Genomic DNA, 24,103 nt, shown 5'->3' with positions numbered 1-24,103 from the left:
ACACTAACAGAGGAAAAACAACACTTATCTTTACTTAAAGATGGCGTTGATTTGAGGAACTTCATACATGGCCTCCTAAACCGCATCATAAACGTTTTATATACTCTGGTATATATGCCATTTATAATGAAGCTTGGAAAGCGACACAAGCAGAGACTGCAGAACGAATACGAGAAATTGATTGTATTCATTTAGAGAAATCTCTCTCTGAAGTTGACAATGGGTTAACGACTCTGTCATCCAAAATGTATTCTTTGGACAGCACAGTACCATCTGCTATAGACATAATGGAACAGGACTTACTCATGCTACAGCATGGACAGTCACAATTGCATTCTATAATGCATTTAGGCTGGACGTTACAAAATCTTCGTTCTGGATATGCGCCATGGCGTCTAATCAACACCACGTAATTATTTAACCTTACAGATAAACAAATCATTTTGGCACAAAGAGGAGCAGACTATACGGAGCTGAGCATTGAAAAACTGGAAAGATTACCATTAACTGTTTCGGAAAAACCAGCAACAAAATGGCTAATACACGGAACAATCACTCTGCCTGACACAATTTTCAATTTTCAGTATTGTTTGAAACATATACCAGCTGGTGTTGTGAACGTATCTAGGACCCTATTTAAATATTCCCGATTTATGCCCTTGTGTGGTTATAACAAATCATATCCTTATAAAGGCATAAGAATCATATCCATATTTAGTCATAGCCAATGCAGTCCAAATACGGCAAGGCTACTCCCATAGACTCCTAGAAAGTACAACGCGTTCTTAAAACAAACCAAACCTCCAGCAGCCCGGGAATTCCCCCTGCTTCTGTTTTGATTTGCCCAAGAACTCCTGGAGTCCTGAAAGAACTGCAAGTTCTTAGTGACGTCTTATGTCCAACCTTACGTCAAACTCGGCACCTTCCAGGTATAAATATACCAACAGCTGCCCTAGCAAACACACGGTGGTTTGGAGCAGATCGACTATCTACTCGCCCGACGCCCTGCTGAGGCAAGTGCCGAAGGAAGCCGACCCTCCCATTGACGCACTGAGAGAGACGCTGTCTTTTCTCCTGCCGAGAAATCCAGCTCCAGTGTTTCCAGTCACCCTTGCGGGTTGCTGGGAGATCGAGTCCTGAAAACGAGATACAAGACCTCCTTCATTCTATAAAAAAGGTATGGAGCTGATTAGACCCTTTGAGAATTCTTGATTCAGATTCTTGGCAAAAACTATCTTAACTTAAACTGCAGCTCATTTACTCCTTCCCACGTACTAGGCTTAGGTTAGGTACACCGGTGTAGGCGTATCTTAGAAGCACCAGTTGAGTACGTTTAGTCAATGATTTTATATATGTATATATTTTATCTATTTTAAACATGGTATGGCTTAGAAACTGTACCATGCTTTTACAGTATTATTTCATAATACTCCTTTTACTGTACACACTTTACTTTATGACAAGTATTGCAATTGTGGCAACTCACTTCTCTTGCATGAGAAAGAAGAATGTTCAATAAATAACCACTTTTATTGAAAATGCCCGTCTCTCTATTTCTCTGCGCTTCTGGTGAAACTAAGCATGCACGATTGACTGAGTGAAATAGTTATCTATTGTTTTTGCGACTCTGGAGATATACTCCTTATTCTGGAGGGAGCAAAGTGGTCATGTTTATGCGGTTGTCAGAAACTAATCCCTTCTTGTCTATTCAGGAAAGTTAACCCCTTCCTGTTTACTCGAGAAAGTTTCTAGTGACCTCTGAGCTAGCTGGAATCCATAATTAAGTCTAACATATTCAATAGAGACCTAGTCGACCTCAGTCCTACTTCTAAACTAACGTTTATGTTATTCCAATGCGCAGAGCCTATTGGGAATATCGGAACTACACTACATGGCGCCCAACGTTTGCTAAGGCGATAATTTAACGCTAGATACTAGAGTACCTCAGTCGTGCTTTTCACACAGACCCCTTTTTCCCGTAAATACTCCAATAGACGTCTGCAGTGGGTGAAAGGTTAATATCCGCCAAAACTTAGTAGGATGAGAATCCTATGTATTAGTTCTTGGTTTAGTCAACGTTGAAGGATACAGTGTTCCAAAATATTGTGCACCTAATCTTTGTTTCCTCGATACTTGCTCTGCAAAAACTTTCTGTCAGAAAACATGTCAGAAAGTGACGACGAAAGGGAGAGAGCTAAAATAGCAGCTCAACTTTTAGCGGAAGACACAAGTCTCCAGCAAGATGACACGGAGGCTATACTAATACCAATCAATGTAAGGAAGAGTGTAACTTACAAACTTATAGAAAATGGAGTATCATCAAGAGGCGGTACAGTCATATTTGTGGTAGAGGTCCATGAATATCGGCAGACCGAGGTATTCTATTCCTGGATACATTTTCCAGCAGCACATGCTGTGACACAGGAGTTCCACTACTACAAAATAGAGGAGTCGCCAACGGAATACGTTCCTTTTGAGGACGTTGAAATTCCACTAATATACCAAGAGCACCGGCTCTGGTTTAATGGCGCCCTAAAACATCCAAATCACTTCACCAGGCTCGGTCCACTAAGTAGACCAGGAGCCACATGGCCGGTTCTAGCCGGCTATACACCACATCCTGACATTGAAAAAATATCAAGCGAAGAACTTTTTGTTCAGCTACAGAAATTAACAAAAGTATATAGACAATTAGTTCAATTGACAATTGACGGTACAACATGCCGCCAAAAATTGGAAGAACAGATATAGCAGAACAACCTTTTGAACTTGCTAGAATAATTGAAAAATCCTATTAGGAATTAGGTAGAGATAGTTTGGGTGGGAAACCACTAAAACCACAACTAACTGAAAATCCTGAAAAAACCTTTATTAAAAATAATCTAATTACTCCAAAAAAGAAGTGGGAGGGAAACAAACAAACCACTCCCAGAGAAAAACAGTTCCAGTCCAGAGGAAAGTCACCCAATCGGAGAAATAGATCTCCAGAATGGGGGAGAAGGTCTCCACAACGGGAGCCCTCTGAGAAAAGATACAACCTTAGAGATAGGGATAAATTAAGAAAACCTGACAGATATCAAGATATTGATACACATCTATCTCGATCTTTTCAGACTTCCTCACAGAAATCGGAAAGAAGAGGATGGTCAGAATACAAAGAAGAGCCCGTCAAGTCCAAAGACAAGGAACCTGCTCATCAAAGTAAAAAATTACAATTTCCAAAAAAGAAGCTAGCCAGTAATAAAATAAAACATGCCGAGGATTCTGAGGACACAACTCAAGAACGGAGAATGGGCCCAGACAATGCTAGACAGCGCAACAGAAGTGACCATAGCTCGCAAGATCCTGAGGAATCTTCTGGAGACAGTGGACACGAATGAATACATTCAGGTGGAAACTGCAGACACCAGAGTTAGTGTACCCCATAAATTATATGAAATAACATTACGTATAGAAGGGGACAAAACTAGGAAAATAAAAGGTCTCTTTTGGGAGAACCTATCCAAAGACTATGATATCCTGCTGGCAGAGAAAGACTGGCCACCAGAGTTTGTCAGGGAGTGCCCACATGGCGAAGAAATGATTATGCCTGCCTTCTCAAATCACATTCCAATTCATAAAAAAGACACATTTGCTAGAAAATGGGCAGTGGCCCAAGCCCCTGCACTATATAAAAATCATATAGGATGGGATGAGGATTCTCCTCACCATAAAATTCAGTTAAAAAATCAACCAATTGCTCAGAGGCAGTATCCTGTTAAGCAAGAAGCTAAAAAAAAAGTCAGGGAGATCTTAGATCAACTTGAATACCAGGGGGTTATTGAAACATGCACCTCATCAATGAACAATCCTTTGTTTCCTGTCTCCAAGCCAGACGATTCACATCGTATAGTTTTGGACTACAGACACCTAAACTCTTGTTGCAAAACATTTGCAGTACAAAACTCATACAGTGCAGCACTCATGAATATTGTCGTGCGCAAAAAATATAAAACGACATTAGATATTTCAAATGGTTTCTTCTGTCAAAACATAGCACCGGAAAGCAGGTATTTGATCGCTTTCTCCTGTATGGGGGCCCAAAAGCAATTTTGTCATCTCCCACAGGGATTCAAGAACAGCCTAGGATTATTTTCAGCCAGGGTAACAGAATTACTGCAAATGTATGATGATGAGGTATTATCTTATTTCGATGACATCTATCTTACAGACGATGACCTGGAGACACACTTGAAAAGAGTGAACACCATTATACTTGGGTTCGCAGCTGAAGGGTACAAATTCAACTTTAAAAAGTCACGAATTGCCCACCTCACTGTCCTATTTTTGGGATATGAATGATCAAGTGAAGGCAAAAGCCTAGCAGACAACTTCTTATGGAAGCGTGCAGTACTCCAAGCTCCACAAACGCTGAAAAACAATCAATTCTAGGTTTCCTGAATTTCGGAAGAACTTACATTCTAAACTATGCAGAGAGGGTTAAACCTCTCTACGAATTAAGAAAAACTGATTTTAAACCAATTAATTGGACTCAGAAACATACAAAAATATTAAGATCAATACAAACAGATATGTTAACTAAAACAAAACTGCAAACACGCGCAAACGAATGCAACCTTGTAATCCGAGTCATCCCAGTGAGATGCGGATTTACGTACCTGACCTCTAATGAGGGAGAAACGGTACCAATAGCTTATAAATCACACTTGTACACACAAGCTGAAATGAAATTCAATTCTACTGAAAAAATTCTGACTGCGGTCCAAACTGCTGTAGCAAAAGAAAGAGCCCTCGCACAAGGTAAACGTATAATATTCGTTACACCGATACCTGCCCTGGAGGCAGTAACAAAAGCCAGTATTCTGAATGCTAAAACTTTACATCCGAGATGGATACAATGGGTTAATTCTCTTGCTGCATCAGACGTAGTATACAAATTTGATCCCAAGTTAAAAACGCAAGAATTTCTCCAATACGAATATGAATGTCCTCTGCCGACTGACATTCTGCCTCTCGAACATTACGGCTGTATAATATATACAGACGGTTCATCACAGTTCGCAGTTGGGGGTAAACAAGTATATAGTGCTGCGTGCGCGATCATTAAAGGTCGGTGGCACGAAGGAAAATTTAGACCCTTGGTCTCTAAAACTCAATCACTCGGAGATTGTATAGCTCAGCGAGCTGAACTAATGGGCTTTCAAGATGGAGCTTGAAAATACCGATCGCGAATTCCCCACACTGATAGTGTGCGATTCGTAATATTGCGTCCAGTCCTACAATGAATACTTGCAGAACTGGGTTCAAAACGGCTTCAAAGATGCAAAAAGTGGCACAATCAAGCATAAAATGCTTTGGGAACAAGTAGTTCTTTTACAGAAAGAACTACAAAAGACTCACGTGATACATACACAGAGTCATCAACGTGATGGCGTTCACGTTCCAGGGAATTCATTGGCTGATGAGGCCCCGAAGACAGCTGTGCAAACGGCTTCCGTAGCTGCCATTACCCGGTCAAAAACAAAAATAGACAGCGAGATAATACAAGCTGTCAGTGCTTCAGTAAAAGACAGTGGTAAGACACTCCCGAAAGGCTTTCAAGTAAAGTACTCATACAAAACTGATGCGAATAATGTTCCTTTTGCTGTAATCCCTGGAGTGGGGGATAGAGCAATTCCAAACATGGAACACAGGTTAGGACTAATTTTAGCGGCACATGAAGGGCTCGCTTCTGCACATGCTGGTGTTTCCGCCACAGTATCATTATTAAAACAGAGATATTGGTGGCCACGCATGAGAAAACAGACTAGAAACTATGTTCTAGAGTGTGAAATATGCCAAAAAATGAAGGTATCAACAGTGAAACGACCTGCACAGACGCCCCTTCTAATCTCAGATAAACCATTAGCATGTGTTTACCTGGACCACTGTGGTCCCTTACAAAGGGATGGCATCTATAAATATATCATGGTCGCAGTGGATTCCTGCACGACATTCATTTGGATGTGGCCCCAGCGCTCGGCTGACGCCAGAACTGTTATAAAAGATTTGCGAGTCTTTATCGGCACATACGCAATTGGCATGCTACATTCTGACCAGGGTCTTGCGTTTAGCTCTCGAGCTTACAAGGAGGCCATGGCCAGCTTGGGCATTGCATTGCGGTACTCTAGTCCATTCCATCCCGAGGGAAATGCGGTAGTGGAGAGAAAAAACCGTGACATAAAGCAATCTATAACAGCGAGGGTATTAGGTTCGGGTGACGGGTGGGTCAAACATCTAACAAGTGTCCAACGTAGTCTTAATAATCTGCCAAGAAATTCTCTGGGGGAATCACTCCATATGAGCTTTTGTTTGGTACCAGAATGATCATCAGTGACCTCGATTGTCAGACTTCAGTGGTGGAACAAAAAACCTTTGATATCAAAGATCGTTTGGCTGTTTTACAGGACTTAAATGAAACAAGAAGAAATCTAAGTAACACAAAGCTAAAGCCAATGGCCACTGAAGAAAAACCACCTGTCTCAGCAAGACCTGTCTGGATTCCAAAGATTGGGGATCTGGTCAGAGAAAAGATCGCGGTAAAGAAGGAATTTGGGCCTTCTTACAGAAAAGCAGTACCTGTCTTAGCTGTCAGCGGAACAAGATCAGTAGTACTACCGCCCCTTGCTGGTAAAAAGGAGAACAGAGTTGTATCAATCGACCTGGTAAAACCACAATCATGTGGCCAATAATAAGTAGTAGGCCCAGTGAACTCCCAAGAAGTAGCAGAAGACCAAACCCTGCTACAATTCAAGAAGTTCAAACTCAGAGACTAATCACATGTGATAAACCTGCAGTGAATAAAAAAAGTCTATGCAACAAAGCAATGTAACTTGTGCCTCTTAAAACCCAAATTGCAACAGTTCGTCAAGAAACACCAATCTACAATGATGTAGCCTCTAACTACACAAATGCAAAGATAAATGAAAATCCGGAAGCAATTCCAAAAATTGACAGAACTGCATCTGGCTACTTCATCAATTTCGATTACTTTTCTGATGATCCAAGTGAACATGAAGAAACGTCAGCAACTAAAACTTTCAAAGAAAAAATGACTGAACTCTTTCATCAACTCAAAGAAACATATCTGATTTCACCATGGATCGAATTATGGATTGTGTTAGGTGTACTTTTCCTCCTACTCTGGCTCATTTTGGTTTTAAGCTTGGGAAAATTCATTGATGGAAAATATAGTACAATGGACACAGCAAGTCAGAACATCAACTTGGTCCTAAACCCTCACAGATCTTCTCACATTGAAAAAAGAGAACTGTCATCAGTGAACATCACAGCCATTCCTATACCTGGTGGTGTAGCATGGGATGGTACTGATTACGAAATTTATGGCCCGTTGGACTCTTGAAATATCCACATCAGTTCAAGGTTTCATTAAGTGACTTTGTATCACCTAGTACTTTCTCTGATGATTGGGACTTTGAAAATATTAATAATATGATGTCAGATTTAGAAATGTGAGCAAAATTTACAGAACATGATTATTTAGAAGGCTACTCAAATTATGAAGAAATGTATTGCTATAATCATATGGTCATCACTATTTGCATAAGTCTGCTAATCCTAGAAATGTTTTTACTTATAATCAATGGGAACATTGTCCAACACCGCCAAAAGGCAGCTGGAAAACATTTTATGAGAAATTCCCATACTTCTCAGGGTTTAACAACACAGATCCAGAAACGTTTTATTTTAAAATGTTAAATAAGACAGGAATGAAAAACATGTTGACAAACACTAAATCGATATATTCCACAAAATCTTATGAAAAAATGTCTATATTTGGTTTTGAATTTTGGAAAAACAACATTGAAACAAAAACCATTTGGGGTACAAAAGATTGGCAGGTACAAGGTCTATAATCATTATTAAGAGCCTGCATGATTCCAGAACAGATAATGTTCCTGAATGACACCATTCAACAAACAACCTGTCTTGGCTTAGCCAAGATAAAAGACTTAAACAAACCGTCTATTCCAAAACCCATGCCTGATAGTAATAGCACTACAGATGTGGAGATAGACGTATCCCATTGTTTACAGCAAAACAGAACGAATTCTGATTGGAGAAAATGGTTGATCTGGCCCACAGACACTAATAACTGTCAAGATAGATTCCTGAATAAAAGACAGGGGTTCATACAGAACAGGCCAGACCCAAGATATTCCCAGAGACAACATCCAGGGATAGTTACAACATACAGTGTAGGAAAACTATGCCTCGAATGGCTACAGAGATCCACCTTGCCTGAAATTAAGCAACACTTGACTTTACTTAAAGAAGGTGCTGACTTGCGAGATTTCATATTGGGACCTCGCAAACAGCGTCAAAAACGTTTCATATACGCCGGTATATACGCTGCCTACAACGAAGCTTGGAAGGTAATGCAAATTGAAACTGCTGAAAAAATACGAGAAATTGATCGTATTCATTTGGAAAAATCACTGTCTGTAGTGGACAATGGGTTAACGACTCTGTCCTCCAGAATGTATTCACTGGACAGCATTGTATCATCTGCTATTGATATAATAGAACAGGATATGCTAATGTTACAACATGGCCAGTCCCAATTACGTTCTATTATACAGTTAGGCTGGACGTTACAAAATCTGCATTCAGGCTACGTGCCATGGCGTCTAATCAACACAACGTCATTATTTTCTATCTTTAACCTTACAGATAAACAAATCTCCTTGGCACAAAAAGGAGCAGACTATACGGTGCTGAGCATTAAAAAACTAGAAGAATTGCCATTAACAATGTCAGAACGACCTGTCATTGAACGGATAATATATGGTACAATTACAATTCCGATAACAACTTTTCAGTTTCAATATTGCCAAAAGTATATACCAGCAGGCCTGTATGAAAGGTTGGGTAAAGGATACATCAAGTCAACCTGGAATTTACCTTATACACATAGATGTTATACGTGAAGGGAAAAAAGAGGTATTTCTTAGTGGTAACAACTGTAAAAATTCACTAAGCGGTACACTTCTGTGTCAAGGTATTAACTTGCATGGAGCCTGCAAAGGTTCGTCAAATAACCTTTCATGCCACCTGCACGGCACCCCTGCCACACAGATAGATCCTTTTTTCAGACAAATTTCCAACGGCAACTACGTTATAAGTGACCACAGCTGTTGTGGCATGGTGCCAGGAACGGCCTATCTCGTGAGCGTTACATCCAGGGTCATTTGCTGTATGCAAGTATTGTATCCAAACAGCAAACCAGACAATGAGGCAGCAATATGGCCTTCTCTGAATATCTCTTCTATTCGAATTGATACCTTAAGCAGAATGAAGTCTATTCTTTTACAAACAACTGTGCCTCTAACCTCGTCTAAAGAAACGTATGATCTGCAAGTTGCAAGAACAGCGGCAGAGATACCTACATTATTATCAACCAATTGCCCCGTACATTTTGCAGAAATGTTAGGTCAAATTTTAAACATGTCTGATGCCAGTGGCATCGCACATGTATTTAAGACAATTTTTTCGGGACTATTAGCACCATTTGAAGCAGTCCTGAGCATCTTCCCGAATTTCGTGCACTCTGTGTTTGGCGCCCTGCCTCTCATCTTGGGACTCGTAGCAAGAATTTTATTTTCGTTCCTTCTGCTCCGATATGGCAAATCCAGCCACAAACAAAACTCAGGCAACTATGGAAGAGACGATCCTGGCGATGAGATACCGAGAAAGAATAACTAAAGTACTCGGCTTAGCTCGGCTAAGAGATCTGAATACTACATGGTTTCTTTCATTCAGACCAATCTGGCAAGATTGCATCTTACCTGTTCTACGATGCCTGCTATGCGGAGAAGAATGCGTGTTGGACGTCTGTCTTACACTACCATCAGCAGTACCTATGGATATTGATACTTTGCTTGGTTCGGTAACGGCTCATGCAACGTGTTGTCCCCAGCGGCTACCTATTCTGATGACGGCATTCGTTGAGACCTCACCATTACGATTAGGTGACGGTGAGGTACAAGATGAAAGCGGCACACAGGTACAACCTTCTGTGACCATTGCTGATCTAGACACCGATGATGGCAATGCTTCTCATATATGCACTATTTCTACTTTTTCGGACTTGGTCCAACTTTCACCTACTCTTGTAGACAAATTCTTTGCCAGCCTATCTGAGGTAATGTTCTCTCCTAACAACGAGAATAACTTTTGAGCACACAGTGTTCCCTGAACTATGTGACCTTCAATTTTGAAAAACAAAAACTGTGGAACTATTTTTTGGCCTGAAAGCAAAACTATTTTTCCCCGTTTCCAAAATATTTACTTTTTTGGCACATGATACTCTGCTTAAAAGTAGAACTATTCTTAGAGAACAAGATTTCTATTTTGAAACTCTAAAGATAATATTTTGACTTAGCGTCTAGCACATGTACAGTATTGTATAAGTATGTGATGAAATGGTCTCGACCTTCTCTTCTGTATTAAGAGCCATTTCATAAATGTAATTTTAGTGATTCATTCAGTCATCATCCAATGTACGATATATGCATAATCTGAATGATATAATTGTTTGAAAAGCGTACAGTATACTACTCATTTTTCGTGTACATACCATTTCAAATGCATTTTATGTATTTTGGGGTGGGAAGGAAAACACATGCATAGGTATATGTTTAATATTGCTTAGTATTTAGTAATTATGGACATTATACGTGGAGTGGGTGTTGTGAACGTATCTAGGACCCTATTTAAATATTCCCGATTTATGCCCTTGTGTGGTTATAACAAATCATATCCTTATAAAGGCATAAGAATCATATCTATATTTAGTCATAGCCAATGCAGTCCAAATACGGCAAGGCTACTCCCATAGACTCCTAGAAAGTACAACGCGTTCTTAAAACAAACCAAACCTCCAGCAGCCCGGGAATTCCCCCTGCTTCTGTTTTGATTTGCCCAAGAACTCCTGGAGTCCTGAAAGAACTGCAAGTTCTTAGTGACGTCTTATGTCCAACCTTACGTCAAACTCGGCACCTTCCAGGTATAAATATACCAACAGCTGCCCAAGCAAACAAACAGTGGTTTGGAGCAGATCGACTATCTACTTGCCCGACGCCCTGCTGAGGCAAGTGCCAAAGGAAGCCGACCCTCCCATTGAAGCACTGAGAGAGACACTGTCTTGTCTCCTGCCGAGAAATCCAGCTCCAGTGTTTCCAGTCACCCTTGCGGGTTGCTGGGAGATTGAGTCCTGAAAACGAGATACAAGACCTCCTTCATTCTATAAACAAGGTATGGAGCTGATTAGACCCTTAGAGAATTCTTGATTCAGATTCTTGGCAAAAAATATCTTAACTTAAACTGCAGCTCATTTACTCCTTCCCACGTACTAAGCTTAGGTTAGGTACACCGGGGTAGGCGTATCTTAGAAGCACCAGTTGAGTACGTTTAGTCAATGATTTTATATATGTATATATTTTATCTATTTTAAACACGGTATGGCTTAGAAACTGTACCATGCTTTTACAGTAATATTTCATAATACTCCTTTTACTGTACGCACTTTACTTTATGACAAGTATTGCAATAGTGGCAACTCACTTCTCTTGCATGAGAAAGAAGACTGTTCAATAAATAACCACTTTTATTGAAAACGCCTGTCTCTCTATTTCTCTGCGCTTCTGGTGAAACTAAGCATGCACGATTGACTGAGTGAAATAGTTATCTATTGTTTCCGCGACTCTGGAGATATACTCCTTATTCTGGAGGGAGCAAAGTTGTCATGTTTATGCGGTTGTCAGAAACGAATCCCTTTTTGTCTATTCAGGAAAGTTAACCCCTTCCTGTTTACTCGAGAAAGTTTCTAGTGACCTCTGAGCTAGCTGGCATTCATAATTAAGTCTAACATATTCAATAGAGACCTAGTTGACCTCAGTCCTACGTCTAAACTATCGTTTATGTTATTCCAATGCGCAGAGCCTATTGGGAATATAGGAACTACACTACACTGGCGTATATGAAAGTTTGGGTAAAGAATACATCAAATCAACCTGGGATCTACCATATACACACAGATGTTGGAGTGGGGGGAAAGAAGTATTTCTTAGTGGTACAAACTGCAAAAGCGCACTAAGCGGTACACTTTTATGTCAGGGTATTAATTTACATGCAGCCTGTTACGGTTCTTCGACCAACTTATCCTGCCACCTGCAAGGTTCTCCAGCTGCAGTGATAGATCCGATTTTTAGGCAGCTTCCTAATTGAAGCTATATTATGTTGAATGATCGCAGCTGCTGTGACATGTTGCCAGGAATAGCCTATCTCGTAACTGTGTCAGCCAGGGTCACTTGTTGCATGCAAGTATTGTTTTCTAAAACCAAGACAGATGGGGAGTCGCCGCTATGGCCTTCACTGATACATGCCCTTTTATCCACAAACTACCCTATTCATTTCTAAGAAATGTTAGGTCGTATCTTAAACATGTCTGATACCAGTGGTATTGTACATGTATTTAAGACAGTTTTTTTCGGGACTGTTAGCACCTTTTGAAGCCGTCCTAGGCATATTTCCAAACTTCGTGCACTCTATGTTCGGCGGCCTGCCTCTCATTTTGGGACTCGTAGCAGGAATACTATTCTTGTTCTTTCTGCTCCGATATGGCAATTCCGGTCACCAGCGACTCCCAGATTACCATTGAGAACACTCTCTTGACAATGAAGTGTTGTGAGTGCATGGTACAGATTCTGGGTTTGGCTCATTTAAGAGATCTGAATATCACGTGGTTTCTATCAATCCGACCAATCTTGCAAGATTGCATCTTACCTGTTCTGCAATGCCTGCTATGTGGAGAAGAATGAGTGTTGGACATCTGTCTAACACTCCCATCAGTTCTGCCAACGGATGTTGATACTTTGCCTGGTTCAGTAACGGTCCATGCATTGTGTTGTCCCCAGCGGCTGCCAATCCTAATGACGGCATTCATTGAGGTCTCACACACGCAATCTGCTGATAGTGAGATACATGGATCTACAGGCACACAAGTACCATCTCCATTGAACATTGCTAATGCGGCTGACGCTGACGGCAAAGCTTCACATTTTTGTGCATTCGGTCTACTTAACGAACTGGTCTAACTTTCACCTACTGTGGTAGACAAATTCTTTCCCAGCTTTGATGTTTTTTGCAAACAATGAGACTGACTTTTGAAAATAGTACACAGTGTTCTATGGACTCTGTATTCGACCTTCATTTTTCAAAACAAAACTTCTAACTTTAGAACTCTATTTTTCTACAATTTGACTTTTCCCCAATTATTTTTTTTTGGGCACAAAGTAATCTGCTTAAAGTAGAACTATTTATAGAGAACAATAATTATTTGAATACTTCCAAGAGACAATATTTGAACTTGTCCACAACCAAAACAATTTATATATTCTGTCATGGAATGGTCTTGACTTTTTTTTATGTATTTAAGAGCCATTTTATAAATGTAGTTTCATGATTCATTTGGATATCATTTCCAATGTAATACTATATGCTTTGAATGAAAACATTGCTTTCAAAATGCATACAGCACAAATGCTCGTTTTCGTGTGCGACCATTTAGAATGCATTTTATGTATTTTGGGTGGGGTTTTACAGATCATGCTTTAGATATGTTTTAAATGCTTAGAATTTATTAATGTCGAACATAATAAATTGGAGTGGGTGTTGTATGGCGTTTTAGGATCCGAGCGAAATTTCCCGATTCATGACTTATATAGGTACAATTCACATTGCATAGAAATCATACCCATATTTAGACATAGCCCATGAAGTCCAAATATAGGCATGGCTACTTCCACCCGTACCAAAAAACCACACCGATTTCTTGGAAAATCGGCTTATGCAGTGAGGGGCATCCCCTTGCTTGAATATTGATTTGTCCAAACTCTCATGGAGTTTTCAAAGAACTACCATTCCCTCTGGGTTCTTTACTGACGTTATTATGCCCGACTTTACGTCAAACTAGGCACCTTGAAGGTATAAATATGCCTTCACTTGCTCTATCAAAGACACAGTGGTTCAGAGCAGCTCGACTATCTACTTGCCCGACGCAGCTCGCTACAGCAAGTGCCGAAGAAAGCCGACCCTCCAGATGACGCACTGATCGAGAAGCTGTCCTTTCTCTCGCCGAGAATCCAGCTCCAGTGTTTCCAAGCTCCCCTCCCGGGGTGTTGGGAAATCGAGTCCCGAGACAGAGATACCAGACCTTCTTCATTCTAAACTAAGGTATGGAGCTGATTAGACCCTAAGAGAAATCTTGGATAGATTATTGGCAAAGAAACTAAACCTATGCTACACCACACTTACTTCTTCCCTTGTACAAGACTTAGGTTAGGTACATTGGGGTAGGCATATTTTAGAAGCACCAGTTGAGTACTTTTAGCCATTGTTATTTATGTATGTATTTATATATGGTTTAGAAACCATACCATGCTTTTACAGTATTCTTTTATATTACTCATCTCACTTTATGCATTATACTTTGCAACCTGCATTACGATTGTAGCAGTTCATTTCTTTTGCATGAGAAAGAAGACTGTTCAATAAATCCTTTTATTGAAAATGCCCATCTCTCTATTTCTCTGCACTTCTGATGAAACGAAGCATGCACGATTGACTGAGTAAAATATCTATCTATTGTTTCCACGACTCTGAAGATACATTTATTCTTGGGGAAACAAAGTTGTCATGTTTATGCGGTCGTCAGACACTAATCCCTTCTTGTGAATTCGAGAAAGTTTCTAGTGGCCTCTGAGCTAGTTGGCACTCACAATTAAGTTTAATATATTCGATAGAGACCTAGCCCTACGTCAAATATATAGGATATATTATTCCAAAGTGCAGAGCCTATTGGGAATATAGGAACTACACTACAATATGACTCCTATATCGAAGTCAACTTTGCTCCTGTGTGAGTGCTCCCCTCACTAATTTCAGTGTACTCAGTATGCATGTGAACCTGAAGGCACCCTAGCTTCGGAAGTTGGTGAATGATCTCATGCACACCTGTACGTTCTCATGTAAGTTGCCTGGTATGACCATGGAAAAACTAAAATTAATAAAAACAGATTTGAACAAAAAAAGTAAGGCAGGCCTACTAGCTTTGCCAATAAAGGGTGTGATTTTAATGAAGGCAGACCTAGTGACTGTGTCAAGGGGTCAGAACACTAAAAGCAGGGGCCTATTGGTTTTATCAAGGGGTCAGCACATCAACATATATAAAACAGACCCATTGGCTTAGTTAAAAACTCACTAGCAACTATAATCAAATATTTATTTTATAAATTCACACATTGCATTGTTTAACATTAGTGATAGTCACAAAGTATTTTCAAAAAACATTAAAGAAAGACAATAAACATGTCTATGAGTCTTTTCGTTTAACATTTTCCGGCCACAAAGTGCAACCATAGAACCAACTCAAGGGGTCCATGCACTTTAGCTGAACAGCATAGAGCTCCAGCTCAGAGTTCTTCAAAAAAATAAGATAAACCCTCCTGGATTGAATGACCCAAGAGATTACTGTGATTACTGTGTTTTTTATAATGCTGCTGCACTCCTTGGCTGTAGCTGTGTCTAAATTTCCCATGGAAAATTGCATTGAGAAAACATGTTTTAGGCTCCCCTTTATTCAAGTCCCTGGCTTGAAACTTTCCAGGAATGAGCTGAGACTTTTTTGGGAAGGTTTTGTGAAGATTCGTCAAACGGCACTACATGGCAAACGAAAACATCAATATCCTATGGTAATGTAGTCCTAACTATAACTACCCAGCGGATATATATATATATTTCCTTGATCGCCTCCAGGGAGAGCCCCAAGAGACACCACTCACAAACCAACACAAGTAACGGGGCAAAGAAGATATCTGCATGGCTCAGGTTCTCAATCCTTTTATTTTCATGTTTTCCTCAGATGCAAATACAAAGACCAACGTGTTCTCAGCTGTAAACTTCAACAGGGTCAGATATATATATATATATATGTATACATATATATATATATATATATATATATATATATATATATATATATATATATATATATATATATATATATATATATATATATGCTAATCCTATGCTTCAAAAAACAAACAAACAGACAGTTTCAGAGTGTTAATGGTGCTGTAGGCTGCTCTATACGGGAGCTGCTCTCCATCTAAACTTGGGAACTACCCAGAGTTCTCTGCGTTTTTTTTGCATAATTTATGCAGCACTTTAAGACTGAAAGGGTATTGTTTTGATTTATACTGGGTGTTCCCTAATGTCTGGACAAAGCTAAACCTCTCTGGAGAGCTATAATGACTGGGCAACACATGTCTGGGGTTGCTTTTATTCATTCCAGGTTGGCTTGGATAGTAGTTTACCAATACAAAGCTTTAAATCTGTGCCTGGAGTGGTAAAAGGCTTTTGTCACTTTTACAGCTCACCGTCAATGACACTGTGCTAATCCTATGTTTAAAGACTTTGCTGAAGAAATGGCAAAATACTTTGTCTTTTTCTAGTTCGGCGGCGATTCAACTGTGCTAATCCTTTGCTTAAAAACTTTGCTAGACAAAACAAACATTTGAGGTGAGCAGATTCAGTGTAACGCTTGTGTTGTAGGGTGCATTATACAGGAGCTGCTCTCCACCTAGACATAGGAACTACCCAGAGCCCTATGCTTCTTTTTAGCATATATATATATATATATATCCAATCCATGCAGGTAGCACACAACGAGGAAAAACACTGGAAGCTTAGTACGGTGCCTTTAATTAATATTCCGAACTCTTGCCAGCAGCCGCCCAACAGGAAACGGGCATTCTTTACAGTTCAAGCCAGACGCGTTTCAGGTAAGTAAAACCTTTCTTCAGTGGCAGCAAAAGACTGAAAGTTCGCGCTGCACCACAGCATTGTCATTTATACCTTACACCTGCCTCTGTGGGCGTGGCACTCCTAAGCCTTCTGGTGCTTGTAGGCTGCGTGCTCCAATTATCCCAAGTGGATGCTTCTTTACAGTCTTAAAATTAATGCAAGCAAAATATATCCGCAGTGGGTGAATGCAACCTTTCCTGTTATGCCGCTGCCTTGCTTTACAGAGGACGAAATGCACTCTTGCAGACGCCACCCTGACATGGGGTCTCCATCTTCCTCCCGATCATTCTCAGCACTGTGTATGGCCAAGACGGGCCCGCTTAACCGCAGTGGTTCTTCCTCAACGGCCGTGCTCGCCGTTTATAAATCCAATCCATGCAGGTGGCACACAACGAGGAAAAACACTGGAAGCTTAGTACGGTGCCTTTTATTAATATTCCGAACTCTTGCCAGCAGCCGCCCAACAGGATACGGGCATTCTTTACAGTTCAAGCCAGACGCGTTTCAGGTAAGTAAAACCTTTCTTCAGTGGCAGCAAAAGACTGAAAGTTCGCGCTGCACCACAGCATTGTCATTTATACCTTACACCTGCCTCTGTGGGCGTGGCACTCCTAAGCCTTCTGGTGCTGGTAGGCTGCGTGCTCCAATTATCCCAAGTGGGTGCTTCTTTACAGTCTTAAAATTAATGCAAGCAAAATATATCCGCAGTGGGTGAATGCAACCTTTCCTGTTATGCCGCTGCCTTGCTTTACAGAGGACTAAATGCACTCTTGCAGACTCCACCCTGACATGGGGGTCTGCATCTTCCTCCCGTTCATTCTCAGCACTGTTTACGGCCAAGACGGGCCCGCTTAACCGTAGTGGTTCTTCCTCAATGGCCGTGCTCGCCGTTTATAAATCCAATCCAGGCAGGTAGCACACAACGAGGAAAAACACTGGAAGCTTAGTACGGTGCCTTTTATTAATATTCCGAACTCTTGCCAGCAGCCGCCCAACAGGAAACGGGCATTCTTTACAGTTCAAGCCAGACGCGTTTCAGGTAAGTAAAACCTTTCTTCAGTGGCAGCAAAAGACTGAAAGTTCGCGCTGCACCACAGCATTGTCATTTATACCTTACACCTGCCTCTGTGGGCGTGGCACTCCTAAGCCTTCTGGTGCTTGTAGGCTGCGTGCTCCAATTATCCCAAGTAGGTCCTTCTTTACAGTCTTAAAATTAATGCAAGCAAAATATATCCGCAGTGGGTGAATGCAACCTTTCCTGTTATGCCGCTGCCTTGCTTTACAGAGGACGAAATGCACTCTTGCAGACGCCACCCTGACATGGGGTCTGCATCTTCCTTCCAAGGATGGTGTCATCAGTGATGTCATGAGTGATGTCACTGACCATGTCATGAGTGATGTAATATGTGACGTCATTAGCAGTGCATTGCAGGCGCGCACGTTATAGTGAGTCCAACTAACTATAACGTGGGAATTTCAATGGTTTTATGTCAGTAAAATTTCCAGCTAACTATAACTGGTGTCAAACCTATGGTTTTTTCAGTGAATATATATATATATATATATATATCTATACTACTATTATAAAGAGAGAACTGTGTCCTTTGAGCCAGGTAAACTCGAAAAGTACACAACCAATCGCAACACCCAATACAGCGTTGGAAAGGGGGGGTCCTGTAGATGGACATAGGCTATATAAAAAATAAAAATAAACGTTATTTAAAAAATAAACAATAAAAAAAAGTAGTCCCTAAGAAGTAGCGCCGGCCGTGTGAGCAAACAACGTGGACGTGCGTGCTGACATCATCTAGCGCGGGGAGGAGCGGCGGACAGTAGCGGTGAAGTCGGGCTGAGATAAATGAAACGCGGGGAGGAGCGGAACGTGTGCGGCTGACTGAAGCAATGGGAGTAGGCGGAACGATGAGCGGTGAAGTCGGGCTGAGGTAGGTGTGGAACGTGTGCGGCTGACTGAAGCAATGGGAGGAGGCGGAAGGAGGAGCGGTGAAGTCGGGCTGAGGTAGGTGAAGCACGGGAGCGCTGGGAGGAGGCGGAACGTGTGCGGCTCAGTGAAGTGCTGGGAGTAGGCGGAACGTGTGCGGCTAAGTGAAGCGCGGGGAGGAGTGGCCCGTTAGTGCGGGGAGGAGCGGTGAACTGTGTGCGGATGATTGGGGGCCATGAAGGTGGCGGTTCGGCTGATTGGGGCCCTGAAGGTGGCGGTTGCGCTCCAGGGGACCCCGAACAACGTCGGGACAGGCTGCGGCCCTGAAGCAGCCTTGTGCTCCCGGACAACGTCGGGACGGGCTGCAAGTATATATATATATAGAGAGAGAGAGAGAGAGAGAGAGATAGATAGATAGATAGATAGATAGATAGATAGATAGATAGATAGATAGATAGATAGATAGATAGATAGATAGATAGATAGATAGATAGATAGATAGATAGATAGATAAATAGATATGGGTATGCGTATATATGGGTAGTTTCTAAGTTTAGGTAGAGACAGCTCCTGTATAGTGTACCCTACAACACAAGCGGTACACTTAATCTGCATATACACACACACAAAGCAATATAATTGTAATAGGTAAATATGATGGTAAGGTGACGAATAAGCCATCTACCATAGAAATAATTGCACCATATATGGAACTCAAATCTAAAAAGGGTATGTTACATTTTATTGTGAGATAACATATAGGTAACATATAAGTAATGGTGATAACATATAAGTAACATAAAAAGCAATAGTAATGGGTTCAAAACCCATCACCATGGTGGAAAATTGAAGAAATCTCAAATAATGTATAATGTGTATGAATCTTTAAAATGTCTGCAATAAAGTGAAACACAAGATGCTCTATAAAATGTGTCTAGAGTAAGTCTGCAAGAAAAAAAACACACCAGGTTCTATACAATGATATTAGATTATTTTTCCGCTTCTGAATGAATGTACATTAGGTATAATTAATTATAAAGAAGGAATACCTGATGAATGGAACGGGTTTCATGTAAGCTGAGCTACAATAGAGCACTGTAGGATGGAAAGATGATCACAGTCCTCTCATTATTCTCTGGTGGAACACCGGTAATCTGAGGAGCAAAAAGAGAAAATAATGAGATGCTGTTATTGTCTGGAGAAATGAGTACAATCTAGAGTATGGCTGCTGTGCATAACTATTGTAACTTAAAGTTTTGGAAAGAATACACAGCTTACTCCTTAAATTAAAACATGCATTCAAGTATCCAGAACAGCATCACTCTAGGTTGTACTAACGTCTACATACATTTGAGTCAACCTATTAATATTTGTTGCTTTTATAGCAGTTTTCATTTCAGATTTAACATGTGATATTGACCAAATCACTGCAAATATACATTTTTATCAGCGGTATTATGAAAAGCAAGAATATTTCTTTAATTCTTGTCAATATATGTATAAAATAAACCAGTTAATAAAATTCACCATAATCTTACATTTTGACTTTCAGGAAGTCTTAACCTCCCCTTATTTCCAAAGTCCTTCTGTGATTGAGGGATTTGGAGTGGCATCGAACCATTCTAGGATTTCCTCCCTACCTCACCTCATCTAAGACCAAACCACTGTACTGATCTTTAGTAAGCATTGGCAATGCCAACAGTTCTTGTCTGTCATGTCAGATCTATTGGCTTTGGCATTAATTCTTTAGCCCCACACAGCTGCAAAAAAGGTTTTCAGGTGCACATGTGCACTCATCTTGAGATGGTTAAAAACCATTCAAAGATGGTCACCCACCAATGTATTAGCAGTGGACCGAGCATGATGGGGGTAAGCGGGTGCTGAGGGGGAGGGGAATCAAATTTTTAAATAGATAGAACATAAAAGGAGCAGATAAGCAGGTGGCACAAGGAGAGAAAGAAAGAGAAAATAGTCTGAAGGGTACAACTCATTCAATCAAAATACAGTGAGACTCAAAATATTCACAACATTCAATACAAAAATGTCTTCCCAAATTCAGAAAAACTAAAACAACAGAGGAGCAATTGCCATGGCTGGTGGATAATTACACATTCATAACGTATTCAGTGGACGCCCATTGATTCCTCAGATTATTCTAGAGTTGACAAAAAAAACTACGAAAATCATTCACCTACAATACATGTACATCGGGTACCGGTGATCATCTTTTATAAATGCATAATGAGCCAATGACAGACTTATAAAACACACAGCATGAGATACAGTTTCTAGATCTATTAATTCAGAGCTTTGATTATTCATACCACACAGCATTCCCATGTTACTTTCCCTGTACATGTGTGCACCCATGATGTTTCTCTTCTTGAAATAAAGTGTGCACTTTTGGTCAACGATTAAGAGGAAATAATGTGGCACAGCACCTGGAGTAGGCAGCCAAAAAGATAATGGTGAGGCTCAGTTAAAAGCCTGGGGCCTGATGCACAGAGTCCGGTTGCAACTAGTATGTGCTAACTCTGCACCTAATTCTTTGAGTACTGCCTGTCATTTTGTGATGTTACATGTACACTAATAGATTGCTCTGTGTTGAATCTGACATCCTAGGTGTGGTTGTCCGCCAACTACTTGCCTTCAATCCTCCTGTTTTTGCTGACTTATTTTTTGCTGGTTTTTGGACTCTGCCCATGTTGCACCTGCTGACCAGTGTTAAAGTGCTTGAGCTATCTCCCTTAAACATTGTGAAATTGGCTTACCCCCAATAGGCACATTTAACTTACTGGTACCCAGAGTCTGTAAGTTAAATGCTACTAGGGGGCCTGCATCATTCATTGTGCTACCCACTTAAATCGACTTTTAAACATGTCTCAGACCTGCCATTGCAGCCTGTGTTTTCAGTTTAAAAAACCATGTCAACGTGGCAAAATCTACCTTTTGCCAGGCCATAACCGTCCTTTTTAATGTAAGCCATCCATAGGGCAGGGTGCACTGTATATGAAAAGTGGGAAATGTACTGAAATGAAAAACTCTTACGTTAGTTGCTCACTACTGAAATGCCTGCCTCTCAAGTAGGATAACATTGGGTTACTTTATTACTTTTAATATGTGATAACTTTCCATTGGGACCTGGTTGGAATGTTGAATTTGGTCTCACAAGAATAGTAATGTTGGATTTTAAGCCACAATTCTGAAAATGTCACTTTTAGAAAGTTGACATTTTCTTGCCCCAACCATTTGGTGTCTGCAGCCTGTATCCTGGGTCACATGACTAGGTATAGCAGGGAGTTTGTCTTTGTGTATTGCTCTCAAACAGTGAGATAAGGGGGGAATAGGTGTTGGCAGGATGGGCCATATCTGACTTGATAAAGGGCAGTAGATGTCACCTACCACACTGCACATCACAAAGGTTCTACACAAATATTCACAAAGTGTTTCACACTAGTGCCTTGTGCCCCAGACAAGCTGGGGCCAGGGCAGGGAGGCAGAAAATTACAGACACCGCTGGAGAGAGGACTCTAGAAGTTTCTCCCACTTCAAAGTGGGCACCAGGTATAAATAGTGGACTCTCAAACCCAACTCTTCAGTACGCATATGGGCCTGTGGAAGACTCAGAATAAGGACTGCTGTGCTGTTAATCTGTTGTCTGAGTGAGAAGGACAGGACCTACAACTTGAAGCCAGGACCCCCGACTGACCCCAAGGGCTAGTTGAGTGGCCTCCTGATCATAGCCTCGAGGACAAAAAAAGCGCCAATCATATTGAACAGTGCACCTCGACTCTGCCTGCTATGAGTCTTGCCCGCAAGTGGTGCAATCCCAGTCGTAGGCCCTTGGAAGTGGACCTGGAGGTGCAATGCTACCTCAGCTGTGGTCTTTTGGCACAACCGATGCAGCGTGATGCATCTTCTTGCAGCCCCGAAATGAAGCCACCACTGTGCAATGCAATCCTGATGTAGAACCCTCCAACTCTTCTGAACCTCTGCTATGCGACACCTCCTTGACGCATGACCTTGCATCGCAGCCCTGCAACTCCTCATAAATGCTGCTGCGTGATGTATTATTAAAGAAGGACCTCGCATTCCAGCCAACAGCTCCCAGAATCACCAATGGGGGATGCATCATCAAAGAGGACCTCATATCACTGCCGTGCAGCTCACCGGAACATCCGCTGCATGATCCATCTTCAACATGGCATCTCACAATGCTCGGCAACCAGGATTTTAAGGTACTTTGTTCAACAGGTGTAATTTGCTCCCTCTATCTGGCCTGTGCTCCCTCGTGGTCAACCTGAACTTGACTTTATCCCGGACTAGCGCAATCAGATAACCACAGTTGGTGCTTTGAGTTTTCAAGCATTGAATTTACATAAGTCTTAAAAATTGCATATCCCCAGTTCTACTACTACTAAAGTTGTTTTGGTGTCAAATAATATATATAATTTTACTCTCTTTTTCTAAACTGGTGTGGGATTTTTTTTGTGTTGTGTTTTCACTTTATTACTCTCAGAAGGGCTGCTTGAATACTTTACACATTGCATCTAAGTTAAGACCTGACTACGTTTGAGGCAAGCTACTAGAGGGTTAAGCAGAGGTTAATTTGTGTTTCGCCCTGTTAGGAGTTGTGGTTGCTGCTTGAGTAGGGTTTCAACCCTCAACCAGTATTCCAATATCCTACATTAATGTTCAGCTGTGAGATCTAGGAATTGTGTTTTTGCAACACCAAAATCCCAAATAAAGGGGGCGTGGCCTGGCGGTCTAACATGTCGGAATGCGCCTTAGCAATGCTCCTGCAGCCCGAATGTCATCCTTTATTAATTCTATTCACCCAGCCATTTTGACCCAACTAGTGCATCAGTGAGGTTAGCAGACACCCTGTAACTGTGGATTGCGGGCTCTGGTGGCTACATTTCTGGCACTTGGTAGCTGTTGCAACACCACGTAGAGTGTGGGCTGTGTGCGGTGCGCTGGCCATGCAGCATGAGAGAAATGCCTGTGTGCCGAGATACGCACCTGGTGTGAAGGAGCAGCCGGGACAGAGGCACCCGAGGAGGTAGGACCATCCAGAGTAGCGGCTGGGGGCCAAGGGGGGGGGTCAGCGGTGCCTGACATAAATCCAGCTGGGGTCTCAGCAGCTGAGCCGAGCCGCTGAGGTTGAGCTGGCATCTGATGCGCGATCTGCTGGAATAAAATTCCCCCCTCCTCACGGTGGGGTTGCTGACATACAGG

At 41.3% G+C, this 24,103-nt stretch overlaps 1 long non-coding RNA gene across 2 annotated transcripts in view; it reads right to left on the bottom strand.

The window, feature by feature from the left end:
- The window catches only part of LOC144772429 (uncharacterized), a 1,363,881-nt gene that overhangs the window by 65,099 nt on the left and 1,274,679 nt on the right, over window positions 1–24,103 (bottom strand). For both annotated transcript variants that reach the window (XR_013599737.1, XR_013599738.1), the window contains exon 6: window positions 19,915–20,019. This is a non-coding gene — a long non-coding RNA (uncharacterized LOC144772429). The remainder of the gene's footprint in view (window positions 1–19,914; window positions 20,020–24,103) is intronic.

This window comes from Lissotriton helveticus, chromosome 8 (genome assembly GCF_964261635.1).
Source record: "Lissotriton helveticus chromosome 8, aLisHel1.1, whole genome shotgun sequence".
NCBI lineage: Eukaryota > Metazoa > Chordata > Amphibia > Caudata > Salamandridae > Lissotriton > Lissotriton helveticus.
Note: the sequence above shows the minus strand (reverse complement) of the source record. Positions and strands in the feature narration are given on the sequence as shown.